This window comes from Silene latifolia, chromosome 6 (genome assembly GCF_048544455.1).
Source record: "Silene latifolia isolate original U9 population chromosome 6, ASM4854445v1, whole genome shotgun sequence".
NCBI classification, from domain to species: Eukaryota; Viridiplantae; Streptophyta; class Magnoliopsida; order Caryophyllales; family Caryophyllaceae; genus Silene; species Silene latifolia.
This window is the reverse complement of record NC_133531.1, coordinates 65379616-65400816: the sequence shown is the minus strand read 5'-3', so window position 1 is coordinate 65400816 and position 21201 is coordinate 65379616.

Sequence of the window (21201 nt, the reverse complement as noted above, 5' to 3'; positions counted from 1 at the left end):
AGAATAATGTTTCTTCCTTATTTTGTTTTAATGTTTGCATGCATAAGATCATTAGTTAATTTTATGACAAATTACATAAAAACATATATGAATATGTAAGTATATAGATCTACTTTTCCTTCAATATCAAGGCCTCGTATTCTGTTTCATTGTTGGTTGCCTTGAATTCACATCTTACGGCATTAGATCTACCTGTGGTGATCGCAGAATTAATCCTACACCTGCCCCCCTTTGGTTGGAGGCTTCGTCGATATGCATCTGCCAGACTTCTGTCTGCTTGCTTCCTTCTAAAGTGAGGATCTCAGTATCTGCCAGATTCTGGATGGCTGGACTGAAGTCTGACACGAAGTCGGCCAATTCTTGTGATTTGATTGCTGTTCTAGGGTCGTATTGGATGTATTATCCACTGAGGTGTACAGACCATTTAGACATTCTTCCCTGACAGTTCAGGTTCCTCATGATAGCTTTTAGCGGGTAGTTTGTCACAACATGTATGATGTGTGACTCAAAATAGGGACGCAGTTTGCGAGATGCTACTACCAATGCTAGTACTAAATTTTCAAGGGATGTGTACCTGGTCTCTGCCGGCAGCAGAGACTTGCTTACGTAGTATACTGGCTTCTGCTCCTTTTCTTGCACTCGACCAGACAAAGACTCATCGCTACTATACGTGGATGACTAGGTATAGGAATAATGGTTCACCTGGCTTTGGTTTTGACAGCAGTGGCGGGCTGCTGAGATAGTGCTTCAGGTCTCTGAAGGCTTGCTCGTGTTCAGCGGTCCACTCAAACTTCTGGCTTTTCCTTAGCACGTCGTAAAATAGCCTGCATTTGTCTGAAGATCTTGAAATGAACCTGTTCAGGGCTGCTACCTTTCCAGCTAGTCTTTGAACATCCTTAGGTTTCTCGGGTGATTCCAGCTGCAAGACAGATTTGATCCGATCGATGCTGGCTTCTATTCCTCTTTACAATATAGCCCAAGAACTTGCCAGAAGATACCCCGAAGGTGCATGTAGATGGGTTTAATTTTATCTTGTATTCCCTGAGGGTGCTGAATGTTTCTGCCAGATGCCGCATATGATCTTTGGCTTTTTCTGATTTCACCACCATGTCATCAATGCACACCTCCATAGTTCTTCCTATTTGCTCTTTGAACATGCGGTTAACCAGCCTTTGATATGTGGAGCCTGCGTTCTTTAGGCCGAACGGCATGACGTTGTAGCAATATATTCCTCTCTCGGACATAAATGCCGTCTTCTCTTGGTCTGCAGGATCCATCTTGATCTGATTGTATCCACTCCATGCATCCAGAAATGTTAACATCTCGTGTCTAGCTGTTGCATCTACCATTGCATCAATATGAGGCAGCGGGAATGGATCTTTAGGACATGCTTTGTTGAGATCAGTGAAGTCCACACATACTCTCCACTTCCCATTCTTTTTAGGCACCACCACTACATTAGACAACCATTCCGGTATTTCACTTCTCTTATCTTCTTTCTTTTGCCAAAGAGCTATCTACTTCCTGGTTGATTACCTTATTTCTCTCTGCTGCAAACTTACTCCTTCTCTGCTGGATGGGTTTACACTTTGGGTCCACGCTAAGCTTGTGTGTTATGATGGATGGATCTATGCCTATCATATCATAGTGTGACTATGCAAAGCAATCCATGTTATCTTGTAAGAACTTGACTATCTGCTGTCGTAAGCTTCCTGTACATCTTGCTCCAATGAGCACGGTTCTCTCTGGGTGCAGCATGTCCAGGGTTAATCGATCCACTCTTCCTGCTGGGGTTCGATGTATTCGTCCCGGATAGGTCGTCAGAATCGCTTATGCGGGAGGGCTGGCAGTGCACTTGAGTGCCTTCTTGTAGCAGCCTCTAGCTTCCTTCTAATCTCCTCTTATCGTTTCAACTCCCCATGGGGTGGGGAACTTTATGCACTGGTGATATGTTGAAGGGACTGCTTTCATCTGGTGCAGCCATGGTCTTCCTAGGATGACGTTGTAAGTAGAGGGGCCATCTATAACCAGGTACCTGACTTGCTTGTTGACTCCTCCCACATTGGTAGGGATGATTATCTCACCTAGCGAGCTGGCTGTTTCTCCGCTGAAACCTACTAGTGGAATAGTCTTCTTCTGTAAATCCTTCTCGCTGAATCCCATGTTCTCTATGGTTTTCAGCATGATTAAGTTGACCGAGCTTCTTGTATCTACCAAGACCTTTCTTACTGTGCGATTGGCCATTGACAAGGTGATAATAAGTGCGTCATGGTGTTCTCGTTCATCGTATGTATCTCGTTCATCAAAGCTTACTGCTGGCAGGTCGCTGTGAGAAATTGTACAAGAATTAGCTGGCCTGTCTCCTTTGATTTCGATGGCATGTCTCTTAGCTGCTGAGTATGTCAGGCCGCTTAAGTCTGAGATGCCTGTTATCACGTTTATAATTTTAGTGCATGTGGGTGGGTCTGCCGGCTTGGCGGAACCTACCTTATCCCCGCCGCTTGCCCCCATGTGGTAACAGTGGCTCACTTTCCTTGTTTCTACAGCGCTTGATCTCTCTTCTTAATGTGTAGCAATCCTCAGTGTTGTGTCCGATATCACGATGGAATTTACACTTCTTCTTGCTATCCTTTCTCCAAGCTTGCTCTCCTACACGGTGGATTAGGCCACCCGACTCCATCTCCCATCTCCCGAGTGCCTTCAAGATTCCTCCGATACACTGTGGGTGAACCCATACTCCGCCGGGGGTGGGGAGTAGTCGGTTTTCCTCGACTCTGTTGATTCCCCTCCCATATGGTCTGTATCTCTCATCCTTCTTGTTGGTGGTTTGCTTTCTTCCTAATTTCTCCACTACTGAAGTACTAGAAATACTTGGTGCGCTCTCGTAAGTCGGCTCTCAGCTAGGATATCTTCCTCCGGTCGATCGCGGCAAACGCTTCTCATGCATCGCTTTCGAAACTATGGCGGGGATGCATAGTCACCGCTTGTATAGGTTAGAGTCGTGATGGAGGCCTCTTCAAGGCTTTCTCATTGTTGAGATATCACATTCTCGCATCGCTACCTTCTCATTGTTAAATGCGGTATTGTATTCTCCAATGCTCTCTCCCCCCCGGACGATTCTCGCATGTGTCTCCCCGCGCTTCGTGGCTTTCTGCTGCTTGCGAATCGTTGAGTAAATGCGTTTACCAATTCAAAGAAATGTAGATATCGACCATTGTTGGGCGGGCTTACAAACCATCGAAGTGCCGGTCCCGTTAGGGTGGACTGAATCCTTTGCACATGCAAAGCTTCCTTAACTTGTCCTATGGTCATACCGTCATCATTTTCTTTAGATGGCTGATATGATCAAAGGGGTCTGTTTGTCTTGTCGAAGAGAGGCATATTTGGATTTGTGAATCCCTTTGGCATGGCCGTGATGGATATGGTGTCCACGAATGGTGAGTCGGCATAACTGTCTGAGCCGCTTTCTCGAGTGGGGTGGTAGCTCGGAACCCCGCTCGCATCTCCTTTAGTTCCAAGTCACTCATTGATTAGTTATATTGGTGAATCTGGGTCCGCCTTGTCACCGTCTGCATAGTTCCTCTTGATCCGGTTCTTGAAGATTCTGATAAGTTCCGCCGCTAGGGGGTGTGGCAACGATTATCCCCTGTTGCCGCGTTCACTTCTTGGTTTGACTCGGATCCTGCTACAGGTGTCTGATCGATTGCTGCAGGACTGCTGACGGGGAGGCCACCTGTTTGTATCCCTACGCAGCTGGCTGGCTGCCAGCTATCTGGTGTGAGGTATCCTAACCCTAGTGGCGTTATCCTTCCATCTGATGGTGTCGTAGCCAAATCCAATCTTGTAATTATTTCACCAGTATCCGTCACTCGCTGCCGCTCTTTCCTTGTGTCAGATCTACCAAAGGAAATCTTCCTTCACCTGTCCTGTTTGCTGGAGTGTTGGACTGCTGCTTCAGGAGATCAATTTGTGCCTAGAGCTCTCTGTCTCTCCTTCTTACCTCAGCATCTGCTCTCCTTTGATCTTCTCTTATGTTTTCCATAGCTTTCTGAAGATTTTCCATGCCGGCAAGCAGGATCTGCGTGGGACTGGGCGGCGGAGTGACGCCTGAGCTTGATGTTCCTTTGTCTGATCTGGTTTGAGCTGAGACACAGGGGTCCTGGGAGGTAGAGAGGCTTTTGTTGTTGGTATGATTCTTGAGGTATGTCCGGGAGCCTGTGTGGCCACTGTCGATGCTGGACTTTGGGTAGACGGTGGTGGTGGCGATGGTTGCCTGCTCCCTGACATGGCTTCAGATACTTGCTTTTCCATTGTATATCTAGAATATCAACGATTGACGACCACAATGCCCCACGGTGGGCGCCAAACTGTTTAGGTATTTTTACCCAAATCGATTAATTAGGGTCAATGTAGTCTATATTCGTTGGTCGATTGTATAATGATTCGTATGTCAATAAGTAAATAGGAAAATAAACTGCGTAATGTAAATTGACACGTAAGATTTTGGTGACGCGGAAAACCCGATGTGGGAACAACCGCGGGAGGGACGATACCCTGCCAAGTATTTCACTATATGAATTGGAGGATGATTACAATTATGGCACGAAGCTAATCCTGCTGGCCCTAGGCATCAGGCCTGCAAGATCCAGAATGAGCGTATATTATTTGCCGAGATATGATCTTGATTATTGTTGTATGAATGAATGCGGATGTGTTGAATAAGTTGTCTTCTTTGATTTGCTTCCTTGGCTATTTATAGGGTAAGAACCCTAGACATGTCCTACCTCGAATATGGAAAGGGAATATTATTTCCATAAGGACTTCTTTCCAAACCCGAACTCTTTTACCAATTCTCCCCAATCTCCCTAACTTCTCCCTAACTTCTCCCTAACACTCCTTTCCTTAACGCGGGCACCTTCTATGACGGGCTCTTGATCCTTCTCAAGCCCATCTCCCCTTTTCCTGACCGGGGGCTCCCTTCCTCCTTACCTCTTCTTTCATAATCTTTACCTTATCACATGGGCCTTCTTTATTGTGCTATTTTTAGCCCAAACAGTAAAAAAAATCAAAGTGACACCTAATAACATCACAACAACACCAGAATAACAACACAATAACACGTGATAAAAAAAAAGAGTAAAAAAATCAAAGTAGTAAAAAAAATCAAAGTGACACCGGAATAACATCACAATAACACCAGAATAACAATAACAGCACAATAACACGTGGTAAAAAAGAAAAAAAATTAAAGTCGTAAAAAAATCAAAGTGACAGCAAAATAACATCACAATAACGGCGGAGTAACAATAACCGCACAATAATACGTGGTAAAAAAAAAGAGAAAAAAAATCAAAGTCGTAAAAAAAATCAAAGTAAAAAAAACACAATAACAACATAATAACACGAGGTAAAAAAATAAGAGTAAAAAAAATTAAAGTAAAAAAAAAAAATTGGTATAAAAAGAAAAAGAAAAAAAGGTAAAATAATGAGAAAATTAGAGAAAAACATAAGAGAAAAAAAATCAAAGTCGTCAAAAAAAAAAGCACAATAACAGCATAATAACACGAGGAAAAAAAAAGAGATAAAAAAAAGTAAAAAAAAAAAGAGAAAATAAGTAAATGACAGTGGTTTATATGACAGGTAAGATTAGACCTTGGGCCATTCAGCTCTAATATAATCTAGTGGCTGAGATTTCAAATCACAAACTCACCATAAGAAACCAAACTCACAAGATCCCAACTATATATATATATATATATATATATATATATATATATATATATATATATATATATATATATATATATATATATACATTAGGTCTTCGAGAGATGGTCTCTCAACAAACTTATTGTTAGACCAATTATAAGTTGATGGGAAAATGGTACAAAGGTAATAAAAGAGGTACATATACTATAAAATAGGGTACTAAAAACAATGGTTACAATATACGATAAAATAGGTACAATCGTTATGAAAACATGTACCAAATAATAGAGACATTCAATAATAAAAGGGGTACAAAAACTATATAAAAGGGTACGATAAAATGGTCTTTCAATAACTTAGTGAGTGATCATCTCTCCAAAGTTTTTGTGATATATATATATATATATATATATATATATATATATATATATATATATATATATATATATGTATATATATATATATGTATATATATATATATGTATATATATATATATATATATATATATATATATATATATATATATATATATATATATATATATATATATATATATATATATATATATATATATATATATATATATATATATATATATATATATATCAAGATCCTGTATGAACTAAATTACGTGCGAACTGCATTTAACTAAACATACACCATCAGATCACAGTAATCGACGACCAATATTACACTTCCCTAATTCTAAACACTCACAATCTGCCTTCTACTCTTATTAGCAACGACACTCACAATCCTACACTCTTTCATCACTGACGGCGACGGCGACGTGGTCTCATACTGTTCCTAAACTTCAGCGGGATCTCTATCTTCGTTAATTGATGTATGTTCCCCTTTTTCGTAACCCTAATTTTTTTAAATTTATGTTGTTATTATGTGTTAGTTGTCAATTCTGATTTGATTTTTTTACTTTACTAAGCTGAAAATGTTAATTATTGTAGCTCAAACGTACATTATTAGTGTTCTTATTGCTTTTTACTCTATTTGCTTGATTTTATTACATACCAATGTTATTTGTTGGGGTTATTCTATCGCGGTACTGAGGGACGGGATCCAGTGGACTTGTGGTCGTATTGGAGAGGGTTCTGGTGACTGTGACGCTCATTTGTGATGTGTTCATAGCTGTATATTTTACCCTAGGTACACATCTCTTACCTACAGCATACACATGCTTCTTTTACCGGTTACGCAAATCGATTTATGTATCTGTTAGCAATAGGCTGTGCATGTCGCAACACTATCATGTTATTTCTTTAATCATTTACATAAAAAAAAATATAGAATAATGAAAATTTATACAACATTATATTAATGTTTGTGAGTTGTGTTGTGTCAAAATTTAGTAGAATCTCACGTGGTCTTTGTTACCATAGATACACATTTGTCACTTATTGAATACACATGGTCTTTCTACCGGATACACAAATCGATTCATGTATTCGCTAGGAATTGCATCTGCACCCTAAAGCCTTTCACGTCCCAAATTTAGGTCGTGCAAGTCAAGTTCGTAAAATATTCATATTGATACCATATCAGCTGCATTTTATAGTACAACTATGGAGAGCATTAGGTCTTATTACAATAGATACACATTTGTCACTTACTAATACACATGGTCCTTCTATTGGATACACAAATCGATTCATGTAACAGCTAGGAATTGCATCTGCACCCTAAAGCCTTGATAGATACATAGCTCGATAGATGCACCTGTTTTAGTAGCCAGATACATATCTTTATTTATTTAGATACACTTGAAATAGTTGCTACATACATACCTCTTATCATGTAAATACACACTTCACATTAGGTAGATACTTACATCTAGCACGCTAGCTACACTATTTTTAAGTTTTTGTAGAAATTAGGATTTTGGGTTGGGTGCTTGTTGACAAAGTCAAATGGCATGCTGCCTTATTTGACAGTTTGAATGGGATTGTGTAAAGTTTAGTAGCTGTGTTTGTTTTCGTTTTCTAATCTTGGTGGCCACGTGTGCCTGTCAAATGTTATTGGGGTCACTTTGTTATGTTTTCATGTTTTAATCTTCGTAATTTGTCAGTGCCATAATTGTGTTACTTATGCCCACCATTACCAAGTTGCTTTATAAATTTCACCTTGCAACCTGTTAAGTTGGTTGATACACATATCTAGATACAGATATTTTGCTTTTCTAGATACACGTGTTATTTTAAACAAATGGTTTAATCATTCTTTTAGGTTACCACAAATGGATAAGTTGATGATATATGATGGTGGTGCAAGTACAAGTAAACAAAACCAGAATGTTATTAATAAGATAAGTCCTGCCAAGAAAGATGTTAAAAGGAATAGGAAAGAAGATGATGATTTGGGGCAGTGTTATTTGAGGACCCGTATGTCACCTAAAATGTTGTTGATATTTATCAACAGCAATTTGAGTACAAAACAAGTAGCCGATATAAAGGACATGGTCTTTGGGGGCCTTCTTAATCTCCAGATAGACATGGTTCCAGGTGCTCTTGCTCATTGGCTTGTTACCAGATTCAACACATCGTCATGCTCCTATATAAAAGGGCAACTTCAAATAACGGATGAAGATGCTCATTTATCACTTGGTATTCCAATGGGTGCAAATGATGTCACGATAGCTTCCTCAACAGATAGGAGTGTTGATTTTATTGAGATAAAGAGTAAATGGTTGACACAATTCAATAACAAAGATCCCACAAAGGTTGATGTTAAGGACATACTACTGCTACTTATAAGCCAAAGAGATGGCGGGGAAGAGTTTAAAATAAACTTTATTGTATTCATCGTCTCTGCATTTTTTATGGGCGTAAAAGGAACTTGCACCAGCTTGTGAGTGTTGAAGTGTCTCCAAGATATTTCAGCTGTCTCATCATTAAACTGGTGTAAATTCACTTGACAGCAGTTTATTGAAGCTGTTAAAAATTGGAAAAGTTCTGAAAATGATAACTTTGCAGGGTCTATCATAGTGTTCGTGTTTATCTATCTTGATAGAGTATCCTTTAGTTACTTTTCAGTTCCTCGAGTTTTCCCAACAATAGCTTCATGGACGAAGGAAAGGATTAAATCTAGGCTTACGGAGGAGATGAAGGACAGGTTTGGTACTGGAGGTGTTCTATGTCGTATTGTCAAGGGTGCGGTTCAAGAAGTAACTTTCAGTATCTCAACACAATCAGATATGTCTGAGGCTTCCATTCGAGAAGCAAAGAGTACTGAGGACCTGACATTTATTGAGAATCAGAAGTCTCCTGAGACAGCGCCGGAGGACAGTAAATAGAGCAGTATTTTTTCTGTAAATAAATTGGCAAAAGATGCAAACAATCTTGCTCTTGCTTATTCTAGTTTCTCAAAGTCGCTGGCATAAGCTAGAATGAATTATCCAAAGTGTAAGATTGTACAACAGATGGCTTAAATGGCGTCTACTTTAAGTGATTGTTGCTATTCATCACATCTTACAACAGAGGGGTTGAATATTCTTGAAAACAAAGTCGATAAGTCTGAGAAAGTGGAAGAGAAGGGAGCTGACAAAGTGAAAGAGAAGGGATCTGACATGGTGAAAGAGAAGGGAGATGACAAAGTGAAAGAGGATGAAGCTGAGAAAGTAAAAAGAATGGAGTTGTTTGTAATGAAGATGATAGTGAGGAGCATGATCCACTTACTAAGTTTGGTAAACTCAAATTTGAAAATGAGCATGAGTTGTGGGCACCTTTTGTTAAATTAGAGATTGCTTTGGGGAAACGGCCAGCAAATCAAACAAGTAATGTTAAGGAAAAAGCAACACGTGTAATAGCTTCAGATCCTGTTGTCGTCAACACCAAGGCAAAGTCAACTTCTCCTATTATTTTGGACTCTGAGTCGCAAGAGTTTGAGCCACTGAATTTTGAGAAAAAAGCAAAATCCTCAACATTTGTTCGTCGGTCTCCACGGTTTAAACACCCCTCCCCTCCAAAGTTTACACCTCCTTCCCTTCCATTGGATAAGGATTTTACCCCACCTTCATTTACATTACTTAGTTCAGAATCACAATCACAAGGAGATGATTTTAAAAAGTTCTCTGAAAAGGCTATATATCTTGAAGACGGAGTTGAAGTTGTGCAACCACTTATTGTTGAACCCATCTCTTCATTGCCACTAAAAGAACCAGTCCCCATTACAAGAGTAATGCTTAAGAGAAAGAGAGTTGAAACATAATTTTTCAGATCCCCTTTCCTTTAGAGAAGTATTATAGTTGCTGGGAATTTGAAAAAGATGTATTGGAATATGTATTTTCAGAGTCATCTGACGAAAGGTATGAATTTTTTTAACATTGTGCATGAATTTGTGTTACATACTTGTTTTTAATTTGATGAATTTGTGTTACTAACTTTATGTATACCTGTTTTATCCAGTGAGATCCTATTCCAAAGTGATCACCATAAACTTAGTCGGGCAGATTTGAAGACAATAGTGACAGGTGATAGAATCCCTAAATCTTTCATACACGCTTGGTGTTTCATTTTGAATAAAGGTGAAACAAGCAGAGCTGCCAGTTCACCATATAGGTTGTATCTTTCGAAAACAGTTGATGAAGTAAGTTCTATAACTATCTCATGATATTCTCGGAATTAGTCATGTGTATCTCTTCTGCAGTCATACTCACTGCATTTCTTACCATTTTTTTTTATCACCAGGAATCCCCGTACTGCTACTCATACTGCCGGCATTGATCACAATTTTGAAGGAGTAAATCTTGTAAGTGAATATTGGGGTTTAGTGTATGTTAGGGTTTTGCATTAATATTCATTACTCAATGTGCCAGTTTCCTATTATTTTATTATCTGCTACTTATCTGACTTTTTTTTTTCAAATATGCAATTGCAGATATTTGTTCCAATAATATCTGAGACGCCTTTTGTGTTTTGTTTTAACTTCATAACAATGAAGTTGGAAATTCTACATGTCATGAAGCCAAAATCTGTCAACCATGCAACAACGATTTAGTCTACGGTATGTGACGAGGGCTAATCTGTCTATCATTCGTTTTTTGATTGTGTTTTTTGGTTTTCTTATTAATTTGGTTTGCTAAACTAATTTGTTACATGCAGATATAATTTGTTATAAATTGCTTGGTCAAAAACAAGATTCCATCTATAGAAGACGTCAAGGAGTCAGACAGAGGGAGTATATTCAAATCAAATTTGGGTGACGGAGTTGATTCCAGAATTTATCTCATGCGTTTGTTGGAGAAGTATAGAGGCACTAGAAAGGGTTTTCCTTTGGGTCTAAATGATGTAAGTTGTGATTCATATAGTATAAACTCAGAGTCTTGGGTTTATTTACTTGATTGCATTGCTTTAAATTGCTAGATACATACATCTAGCTAGCTATATACACTCCAATTATTTTCTAGATACATAAAATGCTTAACATACATTCCAATTTGTTTTGTAGCATAACCAACTTAAGCTTTTTACTGTAACAGTTTGCTCTTAATTTTGTTGTTTCAACGGTAATCAACTTAAGGAGAAAGTCTTATCACAAGCTGGATCTTTGTGTTTGGATATGAGGTATCCTTCTATTCCTTTATTAAATATAATCGAAAGCATTTGAATGAAGTTGTACTTATCAGGAAAATTTGCATCTTTGTGTTTAGTACTCAATAGTTGGCGATAAATTTAATTGTTTGATTTGACACTGATTTTCTAGATTTAAAGCAGTTGACCAACAGTTCCAAAATAGAAGACACTCACAACGTCAACGTCAACGTCAACTTACAAACACGGAACTTCTTGGTGTTGTAATGAGAAGGGGTAAAGACATCGAGTAAGTTGTTAAATTGATAACATATTTGTACAATTAATTTTGTTCGATGCACTTTGTTTTAATTATATTCATATGTAGTCTAAATGAGATTCTTGTGCAAACTGAGTTGATGGGAGTGTGTCGAAAAGCAATGCAAAATTTGCAAAATCGTCTCTAGGTAATGGATTTGGTAAGTACATAGACATTTATTTTTTATTATTTATATTTATACTGATGTATGTGTGACATTTTTAGAATATGATCCTTTATATGTAGGTGCTTGATATGTATGGTGTGATGTGTACATATGATAGAAATGATATTCTCTACTTGTCATCAACAGTGCAGGTAGGTAATTAAAATATACTTGTTTCAGATTCAAAAATGCACCTTTCTGATGTTTTAGTAGTCCATATCTAACCCTTTTTTTATTTCCAGTATGTTAAGCCCTCATTAAGTCCTAAGAATGGAAACATTGTCTGGTGCCCTCATCTTAAGATGCACTACAAGCCTGAAAATGGAGCAACTATTGATAAAGTAAATTATTTAAAGGAGTGTTTGCGAACCTTTTTTTTTTTTTTGAAGTGTTGTAGTGTCTATTGTTGGTGTAACCTCCCCTTCCTGAATATTCTTTTTTGTTTGGTGTATTTGTGGCTATTTCGGAATGAAGTCAACTTTGTTTTTGACAATTCATTTTTGACTTTTTTATCTTTGTAGGTTTTTTCACGATTGGGAAAAATGATAATCATTGGTTAGCTTGTATGTCTGACATCAAGAAGCAGGAAAACTATATTTTGGACTCATGCAAGCCAAATACAAAAAATTATAGACGATATGGAGGAGTATAATTCTTATGTGGAGGATATCGTATGGACTCTACTCTTGTTGTTATATTTATGCTTTGTTATTATCAGTTATGATTGAATTAAGCTATTACTATTTTGATGATTGTTTGTCATTCAAAGGTTTTCCATGTTGCAAATCAGTTCGACCACCACAATGGTTACAATCATCTAAAGGGCGTCATCTTGTTTCCTTCATTGTTATTGTGAATGTACCTCGGCAAAGAAAACACGTAAGTTTTCTTTAATATCTCCTTTTTTATTTTTATATATTTAATGGCAGTATGGAATTCCAATTTGTCTCTATAACAGATTGCAAATTTTCAATCTCTCACTGTATTTTGTGAAGTTATGATTGCGGACTATATGTTATGAAGTTTCTGGAAAGTGCAATAAAAGATCGGAAATTATGGGAGGTCAAGAACTACTTCAAAGTGAGTTTAATGGACTTAATAATTAATTTTGTTATATTGTACAATGTATTACATTGAAAAATATGGTAAAGCAAGAAATTAATTCTATAAAATCATATATAATTTGGTGTCCTATGGAAGAAGTAAAATGATATGTGACTATATTTAGCCTTTTTTTCACACTAGCCTCGTATACAACCATACAAAACAAAGTATATACGAGTAATTGAGTAGGTCTCACACGTGAGATCGTCTCATTCAAAACCTGAAGGTAACTATAACTAATGAGAGTGTCATTCTTCACCAGCAGCAGTAATGCCTAGCCAACATGTTGTTTTAAATTTTGATTTTTCGTGTTTCTAACTAAATTTTTGTCATTTTATTTTGCAGAATATAATTGCTTATCGTTGAGAAATTATGTTGAAACTACTAAAGTGGGAGAAAAATACTCTGAAGGTAAATTTGAATATCAGGCAGTGATAGATACACGCATATAAGTGGATGAATACACAGTTTTATGGCGATAGAACATGTCATTAGGGTGATAGTTACACTCACTTAAACTACTGGATACACATCTATGTGAGACTAGTTACACATCTCTTTTGCTGTATATCAAGACTACGTAGTTGTTGATACAAGTCATAGTTTTACCTTCAAGGCACCATCGTTTTGCTATGTTTTGCCTATACAAAAGGGGAGGAGGGGCTGGGGGGGAAGAGGACAAGGGGCAATTGAAATAAAAGTGGATACACATCTCCTGTCTTCTAGATACATATCTACTGTTGTGTAGATACACATAGGGCATATTTATCTGAAAGACCCTTGGGGGGGGGGGGAATGAAGGAAATGTAAATTCATATACATATTAACATACTCTTATATGTCTAAATAAATTTGTCATAAAATTAAAACGGATCTTATGCATGCAAACAATAATATAAATAGAGGAGAAATCATGTCCTTACAAAATGGATTTCGGCTATTAGGGCACAAGAGAGATCACCTATCTCTTCTTGTTCTTGAGCTATTCCAATGGAAGAACAAAGATCTAAGTTTAAGATCTCTCCCTATGCTTTATACCCAAGGCTTCTCTTAATTATAATTAATACTACAAATACTAGTTATAATATTAATCAATGGTAGAAAAATGGAACCAAAAATATTTATAAACTCTTATATTATTTTCGGTTTTTAGAGAGATGATGAGGAGGATTTTATTCTCTCTAAAACTTGTATTTTGGATAAGTGAAGATAGAATGAATACCCACTAAAACATTTTAGTGTTATTAGGTAAAATTATAAGAAAAACAATGATGGCATTTGCTTCCCCAAAACCGTGTAAGAGGAGAGAAAAATGGGAGCCAATGCATGGAGAAATTGTTCTTCACAAGGAACAATAGGCTTGCATGGCTAGGTTTCCTTTTAATCATTGTGTTTTCCACTAATTACAAACAACTTATAATTAGCTAAAACACCTTCTAATTTTCGGCCCTTTGCATAATATGGTGTCCATATTATTTTTGTCAATTGTCTATATGTTACATGTCACATGTCACATATATTTGTTTATGTATTTTTTATCATATTAAAAATCAACGTATTAATAAAAATACGTCATATACAAAATCGACTTAGTAATTTCATAATTACTTGTGCCAAAAATTTTACCAATTTATAAATCACAACATATTGTATTTATGTCAATTCATTCAATTTAATTGTTACATTAAACAATTATTTCATCCGAGTAATGATACAATTCAATTACTCAGACCGTACCTTATTTAATCACATTTCAATATGATACGTAAATTTTACTTCCAAAATCGTCCGTCAATTTTCAAGTAATTTAATTAACTCGTAACATTATACGATTAATTAAATAATCAATTAAGAGTATTGCCCTTTAGGTATGACCTAGGGGTCAATCGATCACCACCGTCACACGACAGTAATGTCAAACTCTAGTCACCAATCATTACCGATATATGTTGACCAGTTGACAAAGAATAATATTACTTCCCAATTGTATTCATTTTAATGAGACTTAAACATGTGATCATCATGATCAACAGTCGTGATCGCATTATTGTCGGAGGACACATATTCCAACAATCTCCCACTTGTCCTCGACAAGTGTGCGTCACCAATTCTCTTGTCCTATTACTATCTCCCACTCAATGCAAGGTGTCTTTCAGGTCGTACTTGCAAGTGATCATATCGAGAGTGGTTTCCTCGATCTGGAGAATAACTGATTGACCGGATTTATCCACTCTGGATACCTTCCGAGCGTGGCCACGCATTTCCAGTTCATTACTCCTCGAGTGGCCCTGAGATATTGTTATAACCCTGACTAGGGGTGGACAATTCCTATCGCACTCATTCCCTTCGACTAGCCACAGCCATCATAACCCAAAATATGCCCATTTGACCCCATTTACGAAGGTCGTAGTAACACAAATCAAAGTTAATCTGAAATTGTGCCATCTTAGGCGAATAGTCTTTAGTCAAAAGAATCGACTCATTTGAATAATATAGTAGCTCTCGCCACGACCAGGCTATATAAATTTGCCAGAACTCTATAAGCGGTCATTAGGCCCGACAAAATGTTCCTAATAGTCTGCCTATGTGATCGACTAGTCATCTCACATGACTCTATGGCACTTGAACTTGCCATCAATCGCATCACACTCTAGTCACTTCGAGACGTCACCTCATATAAGTAACTATGGGCAAAAACAATGTTAATCCATGTTCACTTTAACGGGGTTCAATTGTCTCCACAACCCGTTTGGATATAACAATGTACCAAGTGAGTTAATAATAACTCAAACGACAAATGTCGACATCACACTCGGGTAGTCAATATCATATTACAACCTTGTGATGTTTTATCATAAGTGTAAACACTTATTGATTGCAATAGAAGTTTAACATCCCATGTGTCCATGTGTTCAAACTTCTTGCACTTGCAATTTCCTTCACATTCATGTTCTCATAGCATGAATCTTACCAAGTACACATTAAGGTTCTTGACCTTGGTTTTGGTTCTTTAACTTGAAAGAACTTTCTCATCGCTCATCTCATAACGAACGAATTTGCGATGAATAATATAACTTGTACCGATCAAGTATTCCATCCACACACAATGCACTAGGTGTATGTTTTGTAGAATCTTGTAACAATTGACAAGATTATTAGCTTAGTACTTCTCACAAGCCCTAGCTTTATTAGGAAAGATTGTTTTGAATAACCTCTTACTTAACCAAGCATCTTTCCAAAACTTCTCATTTCTCTTTTCTGGGCTTGAAAGATTTGGGATTCTCATAAATCCTCATATGTGTTCGGATTTTCTACAATATGTGCAACCTCTTGACACACAATAGAACATTCCGTCAAACACTGAAATCGCTCATCGGATTCTACTTGAGAATTCATGACGTTTCTATTTTGGCTCACCAAGTCTATCATCATGCTCTTATGCATATGATTTATGATTGACATGTACATGATTATTCTAATGGCGGAAACATTAGTTACTAATAATCATGAGATCAACCGCTTCTCGTTCAATGAACTACCATGACTGCTAATGGTAATCTCATTTTCAATCATATGAATAACCTATGTGTATGTTGATGTGATGTGTATCTCTTAATACTAATCCAACATCCCTGATGTAATTGGATTTATCATTGTCCATTTTCATCCAGAATTGAAAACTCAAAAGCTTCTTTATGAAAGAAGGTATTAGCTCGTCATTCTTTAATGAGTAATGGGTTTTATACATTCAAGGATGGTAACTCCCACTAAATTCCATGTCTTCACATGAGAATATCCTAACTCCCACTCAATTCAACATATTTCGAAATTGACTTCTCAATCAAAATTTTTCAAGAATATAAATATAAATTGCCTTGCCAAGTTACTAGGATAAAACCATATATGTTCCCATCATATCCTTTCAAAATGCCTATTTTGAAGTGGTCTCATCTTAACCTTACGGAAAGAGATTTTAAATCTTTAACACACTTATGTCATAATGAAGTGTAGTAATGTCATTATTCAAATATAAACAATATTTAGAATACGTCCTTCTAATACTCTTTCGGAAGGAGGATTAACCATTTTATAGGGAGGTTAAGCAATGACATTTGTATGGTTTAACTTTTAGCAATTGAGGATATCGGTATATCAAATATTTGCAACTTAATCTTGATTATAACTAGTATGTTACTTTGATTCATTTAGGCTCTTAAGTAAAACTCATGATTGAAACTATTGGTCAAATGCTTCATAAACTTAGTCAAAAACTCGTTAAGACTTTTCATTAGTCATTATCCTTCCAAAACCTTCTTTTGGTCTCCTCGTGTAGTTATCTTAAGAAAATTCTCTTATGATTACTACACTTGGTCTCTTTAGTCATATAGAACTAACTTGAGACCATAGATCTCATCTATTGGGTATACTATGTAATTAGATATACCTTCATTCAAATCATTCTCTCTTGTGTAGATCTTCATATACACAAGTACACAATCTTAATCTTGTCTTGTTTGTCGTGTTACTCATTTTTCTCTCAAAACGCAAGCATTTAAAGATGAAATTTTAGAACATAAAGGATAAATGATAAAACGGGTGACTTGGGTTGCAAACCAAGTCACTATCATCCAAAATACAAACCATTATCCAAAATACCTTTCCATGTCGAACACGGAAACTTAAAGTTCTAAAATTCAAAACATAACTTAAAATAAGACAATGAAAAACAAAGCTCCATAAAAGTTATCCTTAGCTTCTTCATGGTTTCTTATGCTTGCTTTTCTTTTCCTTTGTCTTTGCTTGGTGGCGGCCCTATTTACAATAAAAAGGGAGATACATTATCACAACTTTGCATCATAATACCATAGTTGAATTTAGAAACATAAAAGAAGGTTAGTCATTTACCTACTGGAGTGATCTTTCCAGCTTTGATATCACCAAGGTACTTGGAACAATTCCTTTTCCAATGTCCCATGCCATTACAATAATGGCACTTATCAAGAGGACCCTTCTTGACTTTGGAGGTGCTAGCTTCACAAGACTTAGCTTTGGTGAATGTGGGAGCTTGCTTCTTGCCCTTTCTCCCATTCTTCTTGAACTTCCCTTACTCTTTGTGCTTATGTTAAGCACATCCTTGGGAGGGTTCACATTTAACCCCATGTCCCTCTCGGCTTGCACAAGTAACTTGTGCAACTCCTCAAGAGACACGTCCTTGTCTTGCATGTTGAAATTCACCCTAATTGTACATATGCCTTGACTTTGGACAAGGAGTGTAGAATCCTATCTACGATGAGTTCTTTGGGGATTTCAACCTTTTGAATTTTCAAGGTCTCGACAAGCTCCATGAGTTTGAGCACATGAGGGCTAACCTTTTGGCCCTCTTTGAAGTCGAGATCAAAGAATGCCGCGGCCGCCTCATATTGGACGATCCGCGGAGTTTGTGAAAACATGGTCACAAGTTTGGAGTAAATCTCATTAGCATTGCCCATTTTGAAGGCTCTCCTTTGGAGTTCCGCCTCCATCGCAAATATTAATACATTTTTCATTGCGGCGGACTCCTTTTGGTAAGCCTCATAGGCTTCCCTAGTGGTCGCGGTGGACCTAGTGGAGGGCTCGGGTGGAGAGGCCTCGGTAAGGTAACGAAGCTTGTCGTCACCTTCGGCGGCTAATTTGAGTTGGGCATCCCACTCGGAGAAATTTGACCCATTCTTTTCAAGTTTACATCGATCCATAAAGGATCGGAGCCAAGATGAAGTAGCGAGTGGTGTAGCATTAGGAGTTGGTGTTGCCATTTGTTATGAATAAGAAGTGGTCTACAAAACAAAATATAAGGAGTAAAACAAAAGTCGTTTTAATTATACTCGTAAAAATGTATGATTTAAACAAGTCTTATGCATTTTTCTAGTGACCTCTACCCAACTAGATAAATGATTCCAAGACCCAAATTCATATCGACTTAGGCACGGTGGGGCCGATACATCCTTTATCAATATAACTCGGTCGATTAACGTTTAATCGATTCTACTTTTAGAACTCTTGGTCGATAATATTACATTAACAATTATCTATAGCCCAAAACACATCGACAAGGGCACGGTGGGGCCGATACATCCCTTATCAAAAACTTTTGTTGAGTTCAATCCAAATTTCGAATAAATGTGTCCATGATCCAAACCCACATTAACTTGGGCACGGTGTGGCCGATACATCCCTTATCAACATGAATTCGGTGGATTAACATTCATCACCCACTTCCCCTACGTAACAAGGTTTGTACCCCGGTGGGGCCGAGCGCACTCCCTCGCGAATTAGGTTTTCATGTTTTCTACTATTTGGTAAGGCTAAGTCTCAATTAATTGTTTTGGCGAGAGGTCATGTCAATTTATTATCTATCACGTTTTAAGTGAACTAAAGCGGTGAACTACGATAATTTTAATTGACACGGTCGATAAACTCGATAAAATAAGGATGCATGTTTTAGTTATGGCGATTTAGCGATGCATGCGACATAAAATAAAATGCAAGCATAAAAATAAATAAATCCTAGTATGGCCTTTCCTAAAATAGAAAAACTATTTATCTATTACATATTCGGAAACCAACTCCATTGGTCCCTTGAACTTCGATTGTGGCACGCATCTCGAGGTAACACCGTCTTTATGTATCGCCATTCTTGAAGAAATCCGTCTTTTGGAACTCCTAATGAATAAAATTACATAATAAATTACATAATTTCCTATTATACATTTGTAACTAAAATAAAATAAATCTATTAAATTACAAAACGGTGATACGAGATCACAATAAAATTACAACCGAATCGATATTCCCATACATTTCGGGAAATACCAATTAAAATCTAAGGCCATACTAAGTAAAATTACATAATTCAAAATTACATAAATTAAAATTATGACAATCATAAAGAAAATGCAGCATTATATTATGTATGAACATGCTCAATTTTATGCTAAATCGCCTTTTAATTAGCCAATATCTTATATTACTTGCTTTTTCACGGTTTGCGTGATTTCAACATTTTATAATCACAAAAATGCATAAACTCATATTTATGCATAAGTTAATTACCCTAACCTCTTAGGACTCAAAATATAGTCTCCACTAGTAATTTGACCATAATTAACTTTTATTTACTAAATTGTTCATAAATGGACAAAAATTACAAAAATAAGCTATTAAACTTCAAATAAATCCATAAATTTCAAATAAATTCAAAATTTGAAATTTAAATTCATGAACATTCTGGAAAAATTCCATGACACTCATAATGTTCAAAATCTTAGGTTAAAAATTTCAAATTTTTCCTAAAAACAATGTTGCGGTTTATCGATATTTAATAAAATAATCATAAAAACATGGAAAAATTATTTTCATTAACTTTTCAATTTTAGATCTGAAAAATATAATAAATGCAACATTAGACGTTTTTCCTAAGTCATAGATTATGTTTTATTAATTTTCAACTAATAATGTCACTATTTATGCCATTTTTCTTCAAAAATTCATAAATCATGCTAAAAGACTTCTTTATAGCCAATTATTTTACACACATCTTGTAAAATTGCATGTGACAACATATTAATTTTCTATGACCAGATTCGAAATTTAACTCATATTAACCTATTTTTCTCTTAAATCCGAATTTAATGATGAAAAAAAATCATTTTTCGAGCATAACTAGTCCAAAAATTATGAAAATTTACAGGTTATCTCAAAATAATATATGTAACAACATATCCAAAACCCAAGTGAAAATTCGAAGTATAGCTAATTTTCGACCAAAAATGACATTTTTACTCATAAAATCACATTTAAATGTCATTATTATTAAATATGAACAATAAAAATCCGAAAAATTAACCAAAATATCCTAAAACACTTTAGGACCAGAAATATTAACATGCATGTAATTATTTCGTGATATATCATAATAACACAAATTTTACAAGTTTTATTTGTTATTCATATAACTCGGAAAAACTTTTAACCAATTTGCATGCAAACAACCGTGGCTCATGATACCGATTGAAGGAAATGTAAATTCATATACATATTAACATACTCTTATATGTCTAAATAAATTTGTCATAAAATTAAAACGGATCTTATGCATGCAAACAATAATATAAATAGAGGAGAAATCATGTCCTTACAAAATGGATTTCGGCTATTAGGGCACAAGAGAGATCACCTATCTCTTCTTGTTCTTGAGCTATTCCAATGGAAGAACAAAGATCTAAGTTTAAGATCTCTCCCTATGCTTTATACCCAAGGCTTCTCTTAATTATAATTAATACTACAAATACTAGTTATAATATTAATCAATGGTAGAAAAATGGAACCAAAAATATTTATAAACTCT